General features: G+C 45.1%; 1 long non-coding RNA gene across 1 annotated transcript; it reads left to right on the top strand.

The window, feature by feature from the left end:
* The first annotated feature begins 899 nt into the window (after positions 1–899).
* LOC133247140 (uncharacterized) lies at positions 900–15,064 on the top strand. Its single transcript, XR_009736275.1, has 3 exons — positions 900–2,051; positions 8,644–8,734; positions 14,954–15,064. It is a non-coding gene; the product is annotated as an uncharacterized LOC133247140 (long non-coding RNA).
* Positions 15,065–22,438: the final 7,374 nt, after the last annotated feature.

The following is a 22,438-nucleotide window of genomic DNA, read 5'->3' as shown; positions in this document are numbered from 1 at the left end:
TTTGCATGATGTTCTCTGCATGTAAGTTAAATAAGCAGGATGGCAATATACAGCCTTGACATACTCCTTTCCTGATTTGGAACCAGTCTGTTCCATGTCTGGCTCTAACAGTTGCTTCTTAACCTGCATACAGATTTCTCAGGAGGCAGGTAACGTGGTCTGGTATTCCCATCTCTTTATTAGTAATAGCAGTAGCAACAACTAACATTCATTGGGTATCTGCTAAGGTTGCACAGTGATAGAGAATCCACCTACCAATACAGAAGATACAGGAGACAAGGGTTTGATCCCTGGTTGGGGAAAGAAATCCCATGGAGGAGGAAATGGCAACCCACTCCAGTATTTTTGCCTGGAAAATCCCATGGACAGAGGAGCCTGGCAGGCTGCAGTCCATGGGGTTGCAAAGAGTTGGACACAACTGAGCACTAAGACACACGAGGTTCTCAGAGGAATCTGGAGCACTAAAACTAGAGCCTCTTCCACTAGTGGTCTCCAGCAGCCATCTGTAGATTCCCTGACAAAATACCAATCAGAGAAACAGAAGAACTGAGTGCTTCTTATTCATGCACAACAGGAGGAGAACTTCAGTGTTCATTCTACTCTGAAAGCTTCTTCTGTTCTTTAGGCAGTTCCTTCACGCGTCAGCAAAGAGTAGTAGAAAGAATTCTAGATTCTTGATTTGCTGCTAACAAGCTCTGAGAGCCTAAGAAGATGATTTTGCCTCTTTGGACTTCAGTATTTCTTTAAAAATGTTTTTTATTGAAGTATAGTTGATATATAATATTGAAAGAAAATACATTCTTTTTCATGTTCTTTTTCATTATGATTTATTACAGGATATTAAATATAGCTCCCTATGGTCTACAGTAGGACCTTGTTGTTTATCTATTTTATATATAGTAAGAATTTTAGTTTCCTCATCTTTCAAGTAAAGATGTCTTCAATAGCTTGCTTTTTAACTATAATTTTTCACAATCCTTAGATATTTTTATCCTTAGTTGCCTTTGGAAAAGAGTACAGACTTTGCATGTGGAGAATGTGTTTGACTCTCAGTCCCTCATAAGCTGTGTGACTTTGCACAAGTCACCTAAAGCTTTTGAACTTCAGCTTCCTCACCTTTTGTATGGGAATAATGAAACCAGTCCCACAGAACTATTGTGAGGATTGTAATAAATAATCTATATGAAAGCACTTTGCAGAGGATCACTAAATATGATCAAGAGATATGTCATTAACCCATCCTAGGTCTTCCTTTTTGTTCTTAGTATTCTTGCCTGGAAAATCCATGGATGGAGGAGCCAGGTAGGTTGCAGTCCATGGGGTCACTAAGAGTCGGACACGATTGAGTGACTTTACTTTCACTTTTTACTTTCATGCATTGGAGAAGGAAATGGCAACCCACTCCAGTGTTCTTGCCTGGAGAATCCCAGGGACGGGGAAGCCTGGTGGGCTGCCATCTATGGGGTCGCACAGAGTCGGACATGACTGAAGCGATTAAGCAAGCAAGCAAGGTCTTCCTTTTTGTTCTTAATGTTGAATATCTACTTTATACCAAAACAAGGGAAAGGGAGAGGGAGACCGAGTTTGTATGTTTTCTGCAATGAGAGAGGAAGGGGTTTACAGTTTACACCCAGAAATCAAAATATGGTCTCTTCAGTTCATCGAACGAGTTTAGATACAACATCAAAGACCTCTTCCCCCACTGGGAAACCCGTGTCTATTCAGGCTGAACACCTAGGAAGAGTTTGTTTCCACCGTCTGCTAAAGAGCATCCCTGTCTCGTGACCTCTTCATTTCAGTCCGCTGGAGCCATAGCCAGCAAAAACCTCTAACTCACAGAGCCATCTGTTTTTATTCTGTGTTTTACTCCTCTCCTTCATTTAGGTAAAAGAAGAAGACTCCAATAAGGCATGCTATTCTGTGGGGTTCTGACAGTCCAACACACCTTCAACTCAACCTCCTCTCCAATGAGTATCCAATGAGACAATGAGGTCTACTCATCAGTGTGATGACAGATGCTAAATGGTCCAACTACCTGATTCTTTGCTAAGGTTGGAATGTATTCTTACATGATCTAGAATTATTTTCTGTTCCACGGCTTGAAATGAAAATGTGTGCTGCTTCTTCTTCTTTTTTAAATAGTTATTTGGCTGCTCTAGGCCTTAGCTGAGGCCTGGAGAAATCTTTACTTGCAGCACACGAACTCTTGTTTGCAGCATGTGGGATCTAGTTCTCTGACCAGGAATTGAACCCAGGTCCCCTGCATTGGGACTCTTAGCCACTGGACTACCAGGTAAGTCCTCAAAAATGGGTATTTCTGAAAGACTTACTGTAGGCAGAAAATGTATTTAAGCTGAATCCTCTATTACCTTGAAAACACTTGTGAGCTGTGTTTTACTTCAATAATGTAACCAGGGAGAATAAAGATGGAGGAAATAATACAGACTGAACAGTAATATTTGCTGTTTTCTGAGCATTTACTTTATGACAGGTTTCTTTACCATGACAGTGCTATGAGGTGTGGATATTGTTAAATGGCCCTTTTACTGATAAGAAAACAGTAGCTGCTCGGGGCTTCTCTGATGTATAGTGAAAAAGAATTTGCCTGCAGGAGCGGGGGATAGGGGTTCGATGCCTCCGCTGGAAAGATCCCACGTGTTGCAAAGCAGTTAGGCCTGCGAGCTGCAGCCACTGAAGCCTGCGCACCTGGAGCCCGTGCTCTGCATCAAGAGGAGCCACGCACGGCGGTGGGAAGCCCGTGTGCACACACAAGAGCCGCCCTTTCTCGCCGCAGCTAGAGAAAGCCCATGCGTGGCAATGGAGACCCAGTGCACCCGAAAATGTTAAAAAATAAGAGTTAATTAATAAAAAAAGAGAAAGAAAGAAAGAAAACAGAAGCTTCCAGAAGTTCAATAAGTCCCCCAGATCAGCAGACAGGGATGCAGAGCTGGGAGACTCTGGAGGCCCTGCGCCTTGCACACCTTCCAGCTCTTCAGAGGGACAAGGCAGGCCGAGCACAGCAGGGTGGACTCTCGGGGAGACCAGGGCCTGGCGCAGGGCGGCTGTGTCACCTCTGTGCCTTTCCGGAGAAGAGTGCCGTGTCATAGGCCATCCCACAGTGTCCAGAGTCTCTCCCCAGACCACCCAGCAAAGCAGTCTGTATGCTTTGAAGGCATCATTTTATTTAAGGAATGATGAGGTTGTGGACCAAGGGGAAAGAACGTAAGGACTAGTTTCACTGAGCATTTACTCAAGAAAAACACATGTCTTTATAAGGCAGGGAATGGATGACTTGCTTTCCAACGGCAACGACAAGGATCACTTCCTGGGGAATTAATGAGAACATCTTGTCCACCCAGAGACCCCCCACCTTGCTGAGGCTCAACCTTGGGTCTTATCCGAGGAAAACACATGAATCATGGTGAATGGGAAGCTTGGTATCCAGCCAGTGGGGTGAGGATACTGGCATGGAACCCAAGCAGAAAGGAGCTCAGAGGCAGGGGGATAGACACTCATGAGCTGGTCTACTCACCCCTCAGCCTTCACCTAGTTCTCACCATCCCTTGATTGTTGTTGTTCGTAGGTCAGTCATGTCTGACTCTTTGTGACCCCATGGACCGCAGCGTGCAAGGCTTCCCTGTCCTTTACTATCTTCTGGAGTTCACTCAAACTCATGTCCTTTAAATCGGTGATGCCATCTAACCATCTCATCCTCTGTTGTCCCCTTCTCCTCCTGCCTTCGCATCAGGGTCTTTTCCAATGAGTCAGCTCTTTGAATCAGGTGGTAAAAATATTGGATTTTTTAAATATGTAATTTATCAGAGACACCCCCAGGCCCTGGGCTTCCTAGGTGGTGCTAGTGGTAAAGAACCCTCCTGCCAATTTGGTAAGAGATGTAAGAGGCTCAGGTTCGATCCCTGGGTCAGAGATGATCCCCTGGAGGAAGGCATGGCAACCCACTCCAGTATTCTCGGCTGGAGAATCCCCATGGTCAGAGGAGCCTGGTGGGCTATGGTCCCTAGGTTCACAAAGAGTTGGACACAACTGAAGCAAATTAGCATGCACGTACGCCTCTGGCCCGCTTGCTTCTTCCCAGGAAAACAGGCACGTTGAGGGGCTTTGTGGCGTCACAGAAGCGATGCTGTCATGCAGCCCCTCCTTCTCTGGCTCTCATCGCCTGCCTCCCACCCACAGGCTGGTGCTGCAGCTGCAGTGATGTCACTTCGAGACCTCTGAGGTCAGTTTCCTCCAACTCCTTCCTGCCCAGGTCCAGGCCCAATCCTCAGGGCCCCAGGGGTGAAGGCAGAGCTGCCACCCGTACCGGAGCGCTGAGGCTCAGCGTGGGGGCCCAGACCTGTCTCCTTCTGGGTTCGGGTCTCTGTTGCCTGTAGGGACTCTGCAGAGCCTGGGCTCAGAGTTGCCGCTCAGTCTGCAGGCAGATGGCAGAAAAAAGCTTTGGGATCGAGCTTGCTCTTCAGGTGTGAGAGCCCCCTGCTTGTCCTTAAGGACCCCTCCTATCTCCCCTTGGTAGGAGGTAGGGGATGTGGAAGACATTTTCTCAGGAGGACGAGTTTTCTAAGGAATGTAGAAGTTATAGAAAGGGCAGAGATGTGAAAAGCAAGACAGACTTTGCTGGGAAGGAAAGATGGGAGATTTTGAGCGCAGGTGCAAAGCTCAGCTGTCACCAAGAGAGGATTAAGGATGAATAGCTGAGAAGAGTAACAAGGAAACATTCGCATTTTTACTTGCTTCTCTCCGTGGCTTCTGGGGTGGGTGGTGGTGTGACTCAGCAGAGAGCATCTTTATAAGCTCTGAGTTTCTGTAGTCCCCGTTGCCCCCAACCTTGGTCCGCCTCACCCTCACCTCCCCGAGGCCTCGCCCTTGGCATCTGGACAGTCCCCCTGCTGTTGGGTAAGGACGTTCATCTCTGACCCTTGCCCACAGCCGGTGCCTCCCCTGGCCCGCTGCACACCATCAGCCCTCCTTGCACGTCTGACCGCTTACCATGAGGTGCTCAGGGCACTTTCCAGAATAAGGCTTATATCGTGGAATGCCTGGGACTTGAGAGGGTTGGGTTTCCAGGAGCAGAGCAGCTCCGGTTTCCTTGGCAGCCAGCGTGAACTGCCGGAGTGTGTGATAGCGCACCTGGAGCAAAGAAAGCAGCTGGGGATGGAGACAAGCTTTAGTGGACAATCAGAGTCACAAATGGCTGAGATGAGACCAGGTCCTGGTGGGGAACGCAGGTGGGAGTCAGCACAGGTGGCAGGAAGGGGAGAAGAGCTGATCTGGGCCTCATGGGTGGCATGGCACCAATGAGAAACCGTGTCCCTAGGTCCTCCTGACCATGGAGACAACTTCAGCGTGGGCAACAGTGGTGTCTGGCTTGGCCCCCGCCCACTCCCCTTTGTCTCCTCATCTTCTTTCCTAGAAGGTCTAGCTGCATCGTTAGCAGCTTAGTGTTGGACCTCAGTCAAAGCCTTTATCAGCATGATGGCCATAGCCACCTCAGTGTCTCTCCAGTGACCCCCAGGTCTTGTGAGGTCCCCAGAGCTGAGTCCTTCACTGAGGACCTTGGAAAGGCTTCCTCGGGTGGGGCCCGGCGTCACTGGACAGTGCGCATGATAGCCAGGGCTGCACACAGGACCTGCCCTGGACTGCCCTCCCCCAGCCTCTCAGTTCATCTTCCTTCTTACTGCCGCCTCCACTCTTCCAGGAAATCAGGGCAGCCTTTGGCCCCATTTGGCTCAGGAGGGTTAGTTCCCGTCTCCCAGGTGTCTCACTGCCAAGGCCAAAGTCCCTGTGCTGATTTCTTCTGGGGGCGTTTAGAGTTTCTTCTCACAGGTAGCTGAACGCTGGTAGCCTGTCCCATTTCTGATTTCCAAAATCAGCACACAGATCAATACCCTCCAGTGACATGCAATTTTAAAGGTAAGCGGCAGAGGACTTCTCTACCGGTGACATGTAGAGACCAGGCTGGACTCGTGTTTTTAAGCAGAAACATTTCAGGGAAGTCTCCTTGGGCCCTGAGCTATTTTTGAGGTTGAGTGCTGGGAATCCTTTTGAGCCACACAAGTCAGAGTCCCTCTGGGCACGTTGGACCACCCCCAGAGTTGCAGAGAGGATTGCAGAGGCATTCCAGAGAGAGGCTGGGAAAAACCTGACAGGAAGTATTCCCAGAACACTCAACTCCCAAAGTCCCTGCTGGCTAATGATTAGGGCATAACTATAAACAAAGCAGAAGAGCTTCAAAGAATAGCATTCTACAGACGGCAATCAGAAAAATGCCCTCCTGGCTTTGGTCAGCTCATAGCGCCCCTGATGCCAGGGCATTCCAAGGTGAACCAAGCAAACGCGTGCCGTCTGTTGCCCGGGGCCACATCTAAACACCACCGCCAGCCTCCACAGCAGCCTTCCCTAGCGTGTTCCATTTCTCCACCAGCCTTCCCTGAGGTTGGAAAGAAGAGAGATGGCAGGGACGTGAGAAAAGGGAATGTAGGCTAAAGCGGCAGGGTTACTGGATCCCCTCTAAATTCCACGCAAGGCAGATTTCTGGTGGCCATGATCTGGTCTCACAGATCCAGGCATGCCTGGGCTTTGGAATTAGATAATCCTAGAGTCAATACTCCAGAGAAGGCAATGGCACCCCACTCCAGTACTCTTGCCTGGAGAATCCCATGAATGGAGGAGCCTGGTGGGCTGCAGTCCATGGGGTCGCACAGAGTCGGACACGATTGATCGACTTCACTTCCACTTTTCACTTTCATGCATTGGAGAAGGAAATGGCAACCCACTCCAGTGTTCTTGCCTGGAGAATCCCAGGGACGGGGAGCCTGGTGGGCTGCCGTCTATGAGGTCGCACAGAGTCGGACACGACTGAAGTGACTTAGCAGCAGCAGCAGCAGAGTCAATACTCAGCTCTACCACTCAGTAGACTTGATAATTTATTGCAACTCTTTTCTCATCTGTAAAATGGGAGTGATGATTCCTAACTCATAGATAGGCTTTATTTTGAGATTATAAATATATATAAATGAAGATATTTTGGTGTCTGGCACATAGGAGATAGATACTACTATTATTATTACCACTCCTAATACTTCTGCAAGTATTGTAAAATAGCAGCTGGTTAGTGAGTGCTTACCATACGCTGGGTATTGGGTTAAACACTGTGAATACATATATTTTTTGGATGTAAAACTTTTGAAAAAGCCCAGTAATTCTTAATACAGTAGAGTGCTGCTATATAGCAATTTAGTTAAATAAGAATATCGCTAGGGAAGGAAGGTTTGAATAGATTGACGTTTCTGTTTGCATTTGCTGACCTGAAATTAACTCAATATTTCACAAGCAATGTGTACTTGAGCCAAGAAACAATATTGTATTTTGGTAGGTGTTGATCTTGACTGTTTTAAACTTCTATATGGATATAAGAATTAAGACAGTTGGCTCTATGGACTAGATTAAAAACCTAGGGATTAAAAGATTAAAACAAAACAGAGTAGAATAAACACTACTTTAAGTAAACAGTCGAGTAATTGAAACCTGCGTATTAGGTATCAGCTGTTTAAATTATTTTACTATCTGATGTAATCTTTCTCAACTGTGCTTCTAAAGAAGATGGCCTCGTACATGAACCAAAATTCCTGGGGTCTTTAATAAGCAGAAAGGAAACATTTCCTGTCCTAGGCCATATTGATGAGGAAGCTCAAAGCATTAGCTTTTAAATTATTTATTTGCATAAACATCTTGTTTATTTGGCTGTGCCAGGTCTTGGTTGTGGTGTGAGGGATGTTTGGCACGTGAACTCATTTGTGGCAGGCGGGATCTAGTTCCCTGACCAGGGGGCGAACCCAGGTCCCCTGCACTGGGAGGGTGGGGTCTTAACCACTGGGCCACCAGGGAGGTCCCTAAAGGCACTAGCTGTTGCTATACTGTGGGCCACTTTGTTGGGGGAATCTGTAGCTTTGATGATTCTCATACTGAGCACCTCAGTCTAACTGAGAAGTGGGAGAGTGCCCAGTGGAATGAAAAGCTCTCAGCGGGGTGCACCAGCCAGCCCGGAGGGGGATGTCTGTGTGGGATAAACACCGCAGCTCTCTGCCGGCTTCCCTGTGGGGCGTCTGGTAAAGATGATCTGCTGTGTGCTTTCCCGATAGAAAAATTTGCCTCTGTTTTTAAATCATTCTGTCTGGCTAGCAGGTTGAGGTGATCTACTTTTCTTGGGATACAGAGAGGATTTAATGCATTCTACTTTGACATCTAATCACTGGATGAGGGCTACAAATGGTGGGGTGGAAAACGTGAAGGAGATATTTGTTAATCCATTGCCGGCACCAGATACTCTGGTGAGAGGCTTCCTGTGTTTTCCGTCTTTCAGTTCTCACAGTCAACCTGTAAATTAGTTATTATTAACTACTGCCCAGAGCACAGTAGTACAGTTAGGATTCAAACCACGGTTTCTCCAGTATTCACCCTGCTATCCTAGATGATCGGCGTATTAGGAATAACTGGTATACTGGTGTGTGCTCATTTGCTCAGTTGTTTGACTCTTTGCGACCCAGTGGATTGTAGCCCGCCAGGCTCCTCTGTCCATAGGATTTTTTAGGGAAGAATACTGATACAGGTTTCCATTTCCTCCTCCAGGAGACCTTCCTGACCCAGGAATCGAACCTGCATCACCTGAACCGTGGGAGCATTCTTTACCAGCTGAGACATCGGGAAGCCTGGTAAACTGGTTTGTAAGAACATTTACTTGGTTGTAATTGGCTTTTAGTCTCAGCCTCCCTGTTGTGTGATTAGGGGCAATTCTATGCCTCTAAGACTCAGTTTCCTCATCTGTGTGTGTGTGCTCAGCCGTGTCCGATTCTTTGCAACCCCATAAGCCATATCCCACCAGACTCCTCTGTCCATGGAATTTTCCAGGCAAGAATACTGGAGTGGGCTGCCATTTCCTACTTCGGGGGATCTTCCCGACCCAGGGATCAAGTCTGAGTCTCCTATGTCTCCTGCATGGGCAGGCAGATTCTTTACCACTGTGCCACCTGGGAAGTGCCCTCCCTATCTATAAAAGGGGATAATAATAAAAAAAAATATTATCTCAAAGAGTTGTTGAGAGAATTCAAAAAGGAGGTGCACATAAAACCTAGCATCTGGTAATGGCTTAAAACATACCGCCTGCTGCTCTTGCTTTGTTATTTATGTGGGACATCGTTAGTTTGATTGTGAAGGCTACCACAATACCTCTATTAATTACACAGTGGATTTTCACAATACCTTGTTAGAGACTCCATTAGCAGAGGAGAGGGTAAGAGAGAAGGTAGCCGTGTTTAATTTAGGATGACAGAAGTAAGAGCTAGCCAGACTTTCAGTCCTAACTGGAGGGAATTTAAGTGCAGTAAAAACAAAATCTCTTTCGGGGAGTCTTGAGTTTGGAGCTGACTTGAGGCTCAGGGAGACAGGGGATGAAGCGGTACCCTGTCCCCATCAGGAAGGGGAGAAGATGGGAGGATTCCTAATCTGGCTGCTGCTGAAAGAATTTAATGACAAGGACTAGTGGCTCTTGTCACCACTTACCCCGCGCAGTGGTCTCGTCGCTATTCCGGGCCAAGCCTTAGGAAAGGCTTGTGATCGTGGGTGACGGTGGTGTGTATAAGTGTGCACATGTGTGGTTGAGAGTACTTGAGGGTCAGACGACCACCATTGTGTGGTTTTAGTCTCTCGTCTCTTTCCCCTTTCATTTATTCATTTTTCATATTCATTCAATACACGTTGTTAGTTGCTAAGTTGTGCCTGACTCTTTGCGACTCCATGGATTGTAACCCGCCAGGCTCCTCTGTCCATGGGATTCTCCAGGCAAGAATACTAGAGTGGGTAGTCATTCCCTTCTCCAGGGGATCTTCTGCATGACAGGCAGATTCTTTACCATCTGAGCCACCAAGGAAGCCCATTGAGTACATATTAATCAATATTTCATTTTATTTATTCAACAAACATTTATTGGATGTTTCCTACTGACCAGGAACTTTGATGAGATCTGTGCTAAAAACCTGAGTGAATAAAAACTGAATGAACTCACTGACAAGTAAATAAGCAAATAAATGTCACTTGAAGGGTCTGATATAGGCTCTTGAGGTAGGTAGCTCTCTACCTGTCGGAAGGCGGCATGGAATTCAGTTTATAGCAAACCATGGATTCCCGCCCGCCCCCCAAATTAGAATTGGATAAACGCCTTATAAAATACAAATGCTGCAGTGATGGGTTGAAATGCACTCAGGTTAGTGTGTACTCAGTCAGTGTGGCTGAAACTGAAATCCAAGGTACAGGGTGAGGAAGGAGATGGAGAAGGATGACTGAAGGAGAGGCGGCGAAAGCACAGAGAAGAGGCCTGAGGAGAAGGCAGGTCTCCCACTGGTGCCTCAGAGTCTCTGTCCGCCTGCAAAGGGGCAGCTCTCAGGGGACTTTCTGATCCTGGCTGGCTGCAACATCCTTTTGTGTTGCTGGCTCCAGTTTCCATTCAAATTAAAAAAAAAGAAAACAAACAGGCAATTTACTCTGAGTAGCTTCTAAAGGATTTATTAATCAACCTATCACTCTATTAATCCATTGCCTGAGGAGGCCCTCAATTTCAATCACAGTGGCTCTCATAGAAGAAAGCTAAAAGAAGTCTAGAATCCCTTCAGGAAATGTAACATGTATGGGATTTGCACAGACTGGAGAAATTCAAGCTTGTTGTTTATTTTACTGAAAGATAGTACTGAGTCTAATGAGAGGTGGAGAGATAGATCAACCCACTGAATAATTAGCTCTGACAATAAAGCGCCAATAAAGTTTTCCCTCAGCTTCTTTGGTTCTCAAGAAGACACCAAGCTGACTTCCTGAGTTCCAGACTCTGGGGAGAGAGGCTGGGTGATGGGATATGAGCTCTGAAGGTTCTTGGGGGCCAAGTCCAGCATCTCCAACTTGCTGATCATGTATTCTCAAATATATTTTGACTTCTCAATCTCAGTCTTCTGGGGATAATACTACTTACCTCAGAGAATCAGTTAATGGAAGAACCAAATGAGATCTTATGTACAGCTATGTAATTGTGGGCAAAGTGTTTAAATATTTTATGCCTCTGTTTATTAGTTTGTGAATTGTGGATAATAGTAGTGTTGATCTAAGAGAGTTCAGAAAATTAAAATTAGTGGATACACATAATATATACAAAGTGCTTTTAAACAATTACTGGCATATATTAAACATTTCATAACTTATTATTATCACATAAAGCATTCACTATGGTAGTTCTTAGGGCTTCCTTGTGATTCAGACAGTAAAGAATCTTCCTGCAAAGCGGCAGACCTGGGTTCAATCCCTGGGTTGGGAAGATCCCCTGGAGAAGGGAATGGCAACCCACTCCAGTATTTCTGTATTTTCGCCTGGAGAATTCCATGGACAGAGGAGCCTGGCAGACTACAGTCCATGGGGTTGCAAGGAGTTGGACACGGCTGAGTGACTAATACTTTCATGGTAGTTCTTACTTTATTATTCCTTCTTTGATCCCAGGTATGCCATTTTGTTAAAGCACTGCTTTGACCATTCAGCTATCCAGCTAGATTAGCTAGGATTGTCACTTTAAACTATGGTAACAAAAAAACCTAAATGTATCAGTATAATGGAAAAAAAAAAAAAACTTTCCGTAATAGTCCACGATGCTTCTAGATTGGAGATGGGGCTCTACTGGGCAAAGTCACTGAGCATTTCCAAATCAAGTGGAAGAGGAGGAGTGCAAGGAAGAACAGGCATAAAGGTGTTCCATGGGCTGGGTCTTGAAGTGGGACACCTAATCTCCACACACGTGTTGTTGGCTGGTTCTCAACTGTATGGCCACATGTAGCTGCAAAGGAGTCTGGGAAGGTGGGCTGCCTGTGCCCAGATGAAGAGGCAGTGGAGGTGGGAGCCAAGCTGGTGGTCTCTGCCACACCACCTCAAATACCAAGTGAGTTCTGCTGCCTTCAGGGCCAGCTACAAACCTCATGACCCGGCTCCATGACCACGGTTGTCTTCCAACCTCAGGGTACCCAGAGCCGAACACAAACCGTTTGCTGTTTTTTGGCCCAGGTTCCCTTGCTGCCTAATACAAGTGTCCTGTTCACAGACTCAGGTCCTTTCCTACCAGACCCTCCATGCATTTCCTTCAGACTCAGGTTTAGCTGATGACATGGGGCTACTGCATGCCAGGCATACGGTTTTTTTACGACTATTTTTACAAACCTATGCCGCAAGCAGTATTCAATTTATGAGGAAGGAATCTGAACTCAGAGAGATGAAGTCACACTTTGCCAACTACTCTCCTCTTTCTTCCAATCCCATAGCATTTAGATTCTTTAACTCAATCCTCCTGATTTCATAAGAACACATCTTTCTTTTCCAATAAAAATGGAGTTAAAACTTCCAGGTCAAACGTGGGACTCTGTTTGTTTTTCAGATCCTTTAAGTGTTCTTACATAGGAATGGGGAATGTCAGGATTATTTGACTTTAACAAAACTCTTACCGATGAATTTGCTAATTAATCTTGATAATGTGGGTGTTAGCCTTTATCCAGGATTAAACGAACATTGGGCTTCCCTGGTAGCTCAGATGGTAAAGAGACTGCCTGCAGTATGAGAGACCCAGGTTCAATCCCTGGGTCAGGTAGATCCCCTAGAGAAGGAAATAGCAACTGATTCTAGTATTCTTGCTGGAAAATCCCATGGACGGAGGAACCTGGCAGGCTACACTCCAGGATAATCTTTAGCTAACCCAGGATCAGCTAAAGGCAAAGGAGAAAAGGAAAGATATACCCATCTGAATGCAGAGTTCCAAAGAATAGCAAGGAGAGATAAGAAAACCTTCCTCAGTGATCAGTGCAAAGAAATAGAGGAAAGCAATAGAATGGGAAAGACTAAAGATCTCTTCAAGAAAATTAGAGATACCAAGGGAACATTTCATACAAACATGGGCTCAATAAAGGACAGAAATGGTATGGACCTAACAGAAGCAGAAGATATTAAGAAGAGGTGGCAAGAATACACAGAAGAACTGTACAAAAAGATCTTCATGACCCAGATAATCATGATGGTGTGATCACTCACCTAGAGCCAGACATCCTGGAATGTGAAGTCAAGTGGGCCTTAGGAAGCATCACTACAAACAAAGTTAGTGGAGGTGATGGAATTCTAGTTGGGCTATTTCAAATCCTGAAAGATGATGCTGTGAAAGTGCTGCACTCAGTATGCCAGCAAATTTGGAAAACTCAGCAGTGGCCACAGGACTGGAAAAGGTCAGTTTTCACTCCAATCCCAAAGAAAGGCAATGCCAAATAATGCTCAAACTACCACACAATTGCACATATCTCACATGCTAGCAGAGTAATACTCAAAATTCTTCAAGCCAGGCTTCAACAGTATGTGAAACGAGAACTTCCAGATGTTTAAGCTGGATTTAGAAAAGGCAGAGGAACCAGAGATCAAACTGCCAACGTCCAGTGGACCATTGAAAAAGCAAGAGAGTTCCAGAAAAACATCTATTTCTGCTTTATTGACTATGCCAAAGCCTTTGACTGTGTGGATCACAACAAAATGTGGAAAATTATTAAAGAGATGGAATACCAGATCACCTGATCTGCCTCCTGAGAAATCTGTATGCGGGTCAAGAAGAAACAGTTAGAACCAGACATGAAACAGCAGACTGGTTCCAAATTGGGGAAGGAGTATGTCAAGGCTGTATATTGTCACCCTGCTTATTTAACCTATATCCACAGTACATCATGCGAAATGCCAGGCTGGATGAAGCACAAGCTGGAATCAAGATTGCCAAGAGAAATATCAATAACCTCAGATATGCAGATGATACCACCCTATGTCAGAAAGCAAAGAAAAACTAAAGAGCCTCTTGATGAAAGTAAAAGAGGAGAGTGAAAAAGCTGACTTAAAACTCAACATTCAAAAAACTAAGATCATGGCATCCAGTCCCATCACTTCATGACAAAAAGATGGGGAAACAATGGAAACAGTGACAGACTTTATTTTCTTGGGCTCCAAAATTTGGATGGTGACTGTAGCCATGAAATGAAAAGATGCTTGCTCCTTGGAAGAAAAGCTATGACAAACCTCCACAGTGTATTAGAAAGCAGAGACATTACTTTGCCAATAAAGTCCGTCTAGTCAAAGCTATGGTTTTTCCAGTGGTCAGGTATGGATGTGAGAGTAGGACTATAAAGAAAGCTGAGCACCGAAGAATTGATGCTTTTGAACTGTGGTGTTGGAGAAGACTCTTGAGAGTCCCTTGGACTGCAAGGAGAGCAAACCGGTCAATTCTAAAGGAAATCAGTCCTGAATATTCATTGGAAGGACTGATGCTGAAGCTGAAGCTCCAATACTTCGGCCACCTGATGCGAATAACTGACTCATTGGAAAAGACCCTGATGCTGGGAAAGATAGAAGGCAGGAAGAGAAGGGGATGACAGAGGATGAGATGATTGGATGGCATCATCGCCTTGATGGACATGTGTCTGAGTAAGCTCTGGGAGTTGGTGATGGACAGGGAGGCCTGGTGCACTGCAGTCCGTGGGGTCCCAAATAGTCGAATACAACTGATCAACTGAACTGACTGAACCCAAGATTGCTCAGACCCTAAGTTACCAACAAACTTCCTTCTTTTCTTCCCCTTGGTGCCTGTTTAGGGAAACACTGTGTCTTAAGGAAGCATATGTGCACTTTGCTCAAAGCCTTCCCAACTCCTCTCCCCCAGTCCTCCCATATGTGGTATTTACATTAGTTTTGCTCTTGAAAGATGAACCTTAAGCAGAAATTCCCAGCTGTGATTTTTCTTCTCCAACTTCCCGTATTTGACGCGAGCTGTGTAGATGGTGAATGCTAGCCCCTTGACCGCTGAAAGGTACATGCAGTCTTCCCTCTGTGATCCCTTTAGCTGCTGAAATATTCCACATCCCCAGAGCCAGAGGCGCAAGAAAGAAAACCAGCTGGGACTCTGATGACAATGACCCCCAAGTGGCTGGTCCAGAGCAACGAAGTGGCTGTGGTAAGTTTGATTGCTTTTGTTGTGCTTCCTCTCCTCCAGGGGTTGGATTTTTATTATGATTATTTAAAGATATTTATGATAAAATAAACAGTTACAAATGTGAACAGGATTGTATTGCACTGGGGTTCTCCTTGGCACTCTCGCTCTCACAGCTGCAAGTGTTCCCTCCTCCATGTTATTAATTTAGAGGTAATCAGGTCTGCATCTGCAGCTGTGCAGCATATGTTTTCCTAAAACAGTCATGGCCACGGGCACCAGAACAATTAAGACTAGAAAATATGCCAACATTTTTTCCCCCCTCTTCTGGTGAAATTATACTGTTTTTCTTTCATTTTTTGGTGTTGTATGATTTTATCATCAGAAAAGAGCAAATATTTTTTGAGCACCTATTGTGTATCTGAGCTAGTTGCTTTTCACAAATGTTATCCCAGATAGATATATCATCTTGGTTTTTAAGAGTGGTTCTAATTTTATTAGTGGAGAGAGTGGCTAAGGTCTGAAATGCTGTGTGGCAGGAGAGAGTAATGTGAAGTCAGAGAAGTAGGATACATCTAACACTTAGTGGATTGTTACATCCAGGAAAAAGCTGGTTAAATGTTGTCGAGATGGGAGTTGCAATTTCAACTGAGTTCTAAATATTCTTGGTCTGCTGCTGCTGCTGCTGCTGCTGCTAAGTCGCTTCAGTCATGTCCAACTCTGTGCAACCCCATAGACGGCAGCCCACCAGGCTCCCCAGTCCCTGGGATTCTCCAGGCAAGAACACTGGAGTGGGTTGCCATTTCCTTCTCCAATGCATGAAAGTGAAAAGTGAAAGTGAAGTCGATCAATCGTGTCTGACTCTGTGCGACCCCATGGACTGCAGCCCACCAGGCTCCTCCATCCATGGGATTTTCCAGGCAAGAGTACTGGTCTACTTTGACAGAAAAGCCTGTATTGCTGTAATCTGGTTTCTGACACAGACACAAAAACTGTCTTTACTTTTTGGATAATCTTATAGAATTGAACAGATTAGAGCTTTCTTTGAAGTGGATTTTAGCTGACTTACGGTGTAGAGATTGCAGACAAGCCATGAACAGTGCTTGCCTAAGAGAAGTCCTGGGGTGCAGAATGTTCTTTTGGTGTCTGAGCTCCCTTGTTTCTTAACCCAGTCAGTGCAACTCGTTCATTCCTTTGTATTAAGTAAGACTGTCGGTACAAACGAAATTCACTTGAAGATTTACCTAGCCAAATTCACCTCCAGTGGAATTGTGCTTATTCCATAGATGTCTATTTCATTGTCATCTGTGGTTGCTTCTGTGTTATGGTGGCAGAGACAAAGAAGTCATCCCATCCCTTAGTATCTACAGTCACTGGTTCCAGGACCCACGGCGAATACCAAAATCCATGGATGCTCAAGTGTCATATTTCGTCCTCCGTATTTTGGATATCAAATCCTCAGATACAGGGGACTGTGGATTGTGTAGTAGTGTAGCTCATATTTATTGGAAAAAAAACCCATGTGTAAGTGGACTGTGCATTTCAAACCCATGTTCAAGGGTCAATTGTATTGTAGAGTTGACTAGTTCTGACAGACACGGCAGCATCCTGGGCGAGTCACTTGAGCAGTTGCAGTGAGACCCAGGTAGAAGGGTCTGGTTCTTGGTTTAATATTCTGCTGTATCCATCTTGAAGTTATTAACAATTTTTGAACGAGGGACTCTGCATTTTCAAATTTCAGTGAGCCCCACAAATCATATAGCTGGTTCAGGCAGACTGTATGGCCTGAAAAGTCCTCTTTATAGAAAAAGTTTTCTGATACCTGATTTAGCTGAAGTTGCTTTCTCTTTTTAAAACTAATTGTATCTATTGTATTTTCGGCGGCGCTGGGCTTTTGTTGCCACGTGAGCTCTGCTCTGGTTGTGGCGAGTGGCAGTGCTCCCGAGGGCTGGCACATGGGTCCCGGATGCACAGGCTTCGGCGGTGGCGGCTCGGGGCTCAGCAGCTGTGGCTCTCTGGCTCCAGAGCACAGACTCAGTAGCTGTGGCCCACAGGTTTAGTTGCTTTGTGGCGTGTGGAATCTTCCCAGACCGGAGATCAAAACTGCGTCTCTTGCATTGGCAGGCAGACTCCTCATCACTGGTCCACCAGGGAAGCCCTGATCTTGCTTTCTAAATCATTAATGTGTTCAAGAACTACCCAGAGACTATGTTTAAAATGTCAACAGTTGGGCCTACACTTAAGAGATTCTGGTTCAACAGAGGTCTCCATGCGGCCCAGGCATCTACGCATAATAAAAGCCTAATGTGGAAATTCCTGGCAGTCCAGTGGTTAGAACTTGTCACTTTCATTGCCAGGGTTCAGGTTCAGTCCCTGGTTGGGGAATTAAATCCTGCAAGGCCCATGGCCCCCTTACCAAAGAAAAAAAAGAAAAAAAACCAGCCGGATTCTGGTTTTGCTGTGGCTGCTCCTTGGACCACATCTGGAGGGAAGCTGGGGGAACTTCATCAGCTTGTGTTTGGGCTTCTCATTAGATAAAGGCTTGCTCACTCACCTGACTCTAAGCCTTCTTCTTTATATTGTGGTCCAATTAATCTATCCCAGATACTGCTTTTGACATCTTACCATCTTGCTCAGAATCTTTTGATATTTACCCAATCCCTGCAGAATAACGCCCTAATTCACCTGTTCGACCTTCCGGAGCCTCCCCTACTGCCTTCCACACAGTCTTCCCAAGTGTTTCTCACTCCAGTCTGGTACAGAGGCAGCAAGTAACGGAGTCAAAAGCGAGCTCCTGTTTTCACACCCAAGTTTTACCACCTATCAACTGTGTACCCTCCTAGGATCCTCAGGATCTTCACCTTGAAAACTGAAGGAACTTGATACGACGCGCTGAGAAGGGTGCAACTGCAAATGCCAATAGTGTTTCTCTAGCGTGCTGGCCCTGCTGCTGCTGCTGCTAAGTCGCTTCAGTCGTGTCCGACTCTGTGTGACCCCATAGACGGCAGCCCACCAGGCTCCCCCGTCCCTGGGATTCTCCAGGCAAGAACACTGGAGTGGGTTGCCATTTCCTTCTCTAATGCAGGAGAGTGAAAAGTGAAAGTGAAGTCGCTCAGTCATGTCCGACCCTCAGCGATCCCATGGACTGCAGCCCACCAGGCTCCTCCGTCCATGGGATTTTCCAGGCAAGAGTACTGGAGTGGGGTGCCATTGCCTTCTCCATTGCTGGCCCTGACTAGAGTTAATGGGACTCATACTGTGCCAGTGGAAACTCAGAAAAGGACAGATGCTTTGAAAAACTAGTTGTTGGTTTCTTACATATTAGCCAACACTTGCCAACATAATCCATCATTCCGACTCCTGGATATTTACATGAGGGAAATGATGACGCATGTCCACACAGTAACCTATGTTTCGTGAATGTTTACCAACAGCTTCATTCAAAATCACCCCAAAACTGAAGACAGCCCAAATATCTATCCACTGATGAATAGATGGACGAACTGGAGTACATTCATACTATGGAAACTACCTAAAAAAGAATGGACTACTGGTCCATGCAACAACATGGATAAATCTCAGATGTGTTAGGCTGACAGAAGCCGGGCTCCAAAGCTGTGTTCTAGGATTCCTTCAATACAATGCTTCAGGAAAGGAAGACTATAGGGACAGACTGGGATCAGAGAGAGGATTAGCTCTAAATTTGGCAGTGTAATATTCTATTCTCGATTGTTATGGTGGTTATACAACTCATGATTGTTCAGATTCATAGAACTGTATGCTTACTATAGTCAATTTTTACTGTATGTAAATTATAGTTCAGTTGACCTAGCTTTAAAAATACTTTTTCTAAAAAAAAATTTGTAAAACAAAACAAAACAAAAATAATAAAAAAAATTTGTGTCCATGCTGTACCGCCTATGGGATCCTAGTTCTCCCACCAGGTGTCAAAGCCACACCCCCAAGGTATAAGTACAGAATCTCAGTCTCTCGACCACCAGGGAAGTCCCTAAAACTACTTCAGCTATTCAATACTTCAAACAGTTGGTCACTAATTTACAGTGCTGCCATCAGAAATAGCTGTGTCAGGCAGGAGAGGGTAGGACGTAGTTATATCCTAGTTTGCTTTGGATCGTCCAAGGTAGTGCTTGTTTTCCTGGTGATCCAGTTGATTAAACATTTGTCCCAGGACACAGAGATCTGGTTTGGGTGACAAATTATATAGTCAGGTTATGTGCTGTTCTCGTGGTACTTTAGACAAACTCTTGACATACCAGGCTGTAAAGCAGAGTGTTCAAGGTTATTAGGCCAGTGCCAACCTCTCTTCCGAGGAGAAGTGGAAGTTAGAGCACATTCTCAAGGCCCGTTTGGCTTAGTCTGACTGATAAAATATGTATGTGGCACGCACTTTGGAGTCCAGCAGCTTTAGGACTAAATACCAGGGCAGTTTAAGTAAGTGGGTGTGATATTTAATCTAAATAACCTCACCTTAGAGTAGGTATTTTAATACCTGACTTGCAGGGATGTTGTTAAAAAAAAAAAGTGACTTAGCAATTGCTTAAGTACAAATTCAGTGCTCAGCCGTTGCTATGATCACCGCTGTCACTTGTCAGGTTGTCGTCATCCTTTCCTGTGAGTAAAGAGCCCTTTTCCATTTACGATGGGCTGTCTGACCACATGGGGGCAAATAGATTATGCCATGAAAACGCGCACAGTTTCCCTTCACTTCAGTCCTGTGTGCTTTGGCATTCGCTGCCTCTTTTCTTGTGCATGAAGTGGACTTATTGAAGACTTATTCCTCACTTAAAACTGGGTCCCTCCCTGCAGAATTTCTGGTATTTCCAAGTGTCTCCCCTCTCCTTGGCTGTCCACTTGCTGACTGTTTGTTGTCTGGTGATTTTAAGATGGTGAAATCTAGTTAAATCATTTCAGGAATGCAGCACGCCCAAAGTGTCAGACAGCAAGACGCATGCCTCACCTGTGCCCTTGTTTGGTCAATCCCAGTATGGTCAGATCACCGGTTAGATATTGGAGTTAGTGAGTCAGGAACTTCAGAGAAAGTGTGAAATTCAGATATGATTCATTTGAACCCACAGAGAAAGAGATTGTTGGTTAATATTTTATTGGGAGCCCACAGTGTGAACTGACATAGTCCTCAGGCAATAAAACAGTCAGACAAGTATTTTCTTTGGAGCCATGAATGAGTGCCATGTTAAGGAAAAGTTTGGGAATAAAAAGAAATAGAAGATCCAGAGCCACCTTTGAAGGAATTTACACTGTAGCTGGGGGCTTCTCAGATGGTGCTAGTGGTCAAGAATCCTGCTGCCAACGCAGGAGACGTAGGAGATGCGAGTTCGATTCCTGGGTCAAGACGATCCCCTGGAGGAGGAAGTGGCAGTCCGCTCCAGTATTCTTGCCTGGAGAATTCCATGGACAGAGGAGCCTGGTGGGCTACAGTCCATGGGGTTGCAGAGAGTCAGACGCGACTGGAGCGATTTAGCACACACACACGCACTGTAGCTGGGAGGACAGAATGACAGCACGCAAATCAAGGCGGTGATAATATGGAATGGGATTAAGTGCTGTGTGTCTTGGAAGGCTCTAAAATAATACAAATAATGGCAATAATAGTAAACATCGGTTAAAGAAGAGAGACAATCTAATTAGGAAGTGATCAGGTCAGGTATTTCAAGACTCCTCTTTATATGACTTTAGTGTTTTGTTTTTTTTCCTTGTGATTTAAGAAATTAATTTCTGTCACCAACTGGTATTTCAGTAACACCCTAGTCCTGTACCAGAGGTGAGCAGGAGCAGTCAATGTGTCTAGGATTTAAAACAGAATTTAATTCATTGTTTGTAGATGCAAGTGAGATCAGAGTGGGAGACAGCTGAGGTAGGGAAATAGAATACTTTCCAAATTTTCAAAAGACCTACTTCTGATTTTTAAAAAAAAATAAATTATGGGAATTTTCATTTTGCCATGAGGGACATGGGAATGAGAGGTTATTCAGAAGCTTCAAAGGGCAAATGAAGCATTTCCTTTGATAGTTTGTCTCAGATAAAGTTGCTTTCTTCTAAAAAAAAGGAGGGGGGGGAAGGAAATAAAAAAAACAAAGACCAAAGGAAACTGTTTGCAAGTGAGTTTGATACAAGTGTTTCATGCTAAAATACCCTGAGCCCCTTCTAGACCAAAGTTCTGCGTGTAATATGAAAGACGCAAAGTTCTCAAAAATGCTCAGGATTAGGGGCAAAGTTTTGTTTTCACCATCTCTTGGTAATATTAGAGTGAAATTAAATAATGGTTGAAAATATTAAAAGTGTCTTTTAGTGGAACCCTACATTTCTACTTCTCTGTATCTTGCTATAATTAGAAAATCTATGCATATGCTGGTGGGAAAGTAAGGTGAGGCAGACACAGTGGAAAACAGTAGGTCAGTTCCTTACGAAATTGAACGTAGGCTTACCATACAAGCCAGCAGCTCCACTTCTGGGTGTACACACGAAAGAACTGAAACAGGGACTTGATCAGATATTTGTACTCCCATGTTCATAGCAACCATGTTCACAAGGGCAAAAGGGAGAACCACCCAAGAGTCCATCAATGGATAACGAGTAAGCAAAGTGTGGTGGGCACATGCAGTGGAGTGTTAGAAGGCAGGATATTGTGATACAGTCTGTAACATGAATGAAACCTGAGGATACTATGCTAAATGAAAAAAGTCAGACACAGAAGGACATTGTGTGATTCCTCTTATATGAGGTATCTAGAGTAGTCAACAGAGAAGGCAATGGCACCCCACTCCAGTACTCTTGCCTGGAAAATCCCATGGATGGAGGAGCCTGGTAGGCGGCAGTCCATGGGGTCGCTAAGAGTAGGACACGACTGAGCGACTTCACTTTCACTTTTCACTTTCATGCATTGGAGAAGGAAACGGCAACCCACTCCCGTGTTCTTGCCTGGAGAATCCCAGGGATGGCGGAGCCTGGCAGGCTGCCGTCTATGGGGTCGCACAGAGTTGGACACGACTGAAGCGACTTAGCAGCAGCAGCAGCAGCAGCAGCAGAGTAGTCAAACATACAGAGACAGAAAGCAGAATGGCAGAGTTACTGATTCATGGGTGGTTTCAGTTTAGGAAGATGAAGCTCTGGCGATGAATGGTGGTAATGGTTGTACAACAAGGTGATTGTATCAACACACAATGCCACTAAACTGTACTCTTAGAAATGGTTTCAGTGGTCAATTTTATAATATGCATATCTTAGCAGAATAAAAAACCCCAGACATGTCACATAAAAAACACAGGCATATGCAATAAGTTTTTCCTTGGATAAATATTCCTTTCCTTGTAATGCATAATTGAGAATAAAAGGTGTTTTGTCGGATTTAGTCAAGCATTC

Source organism: Bos javanicus, chromosome 5 (assembly GCF_032452875.1).
Source record: "Bos javanicus breed banteng chromosome 5, ARS-OSU_banteng_1.0, whole genome shotgun sequence".
NCBI classification, from domain to species: Eukaryota; Metazoa; Chordata; class Mammalia; order Artiodactyla; family Bovidae; genus Bos; species Bos javanicus.
The sequence above is the reverse complement of the archived record's forward strand: the minus strand, read 5'-3'. Positions and strand labels throughout refer to the sequence as shown.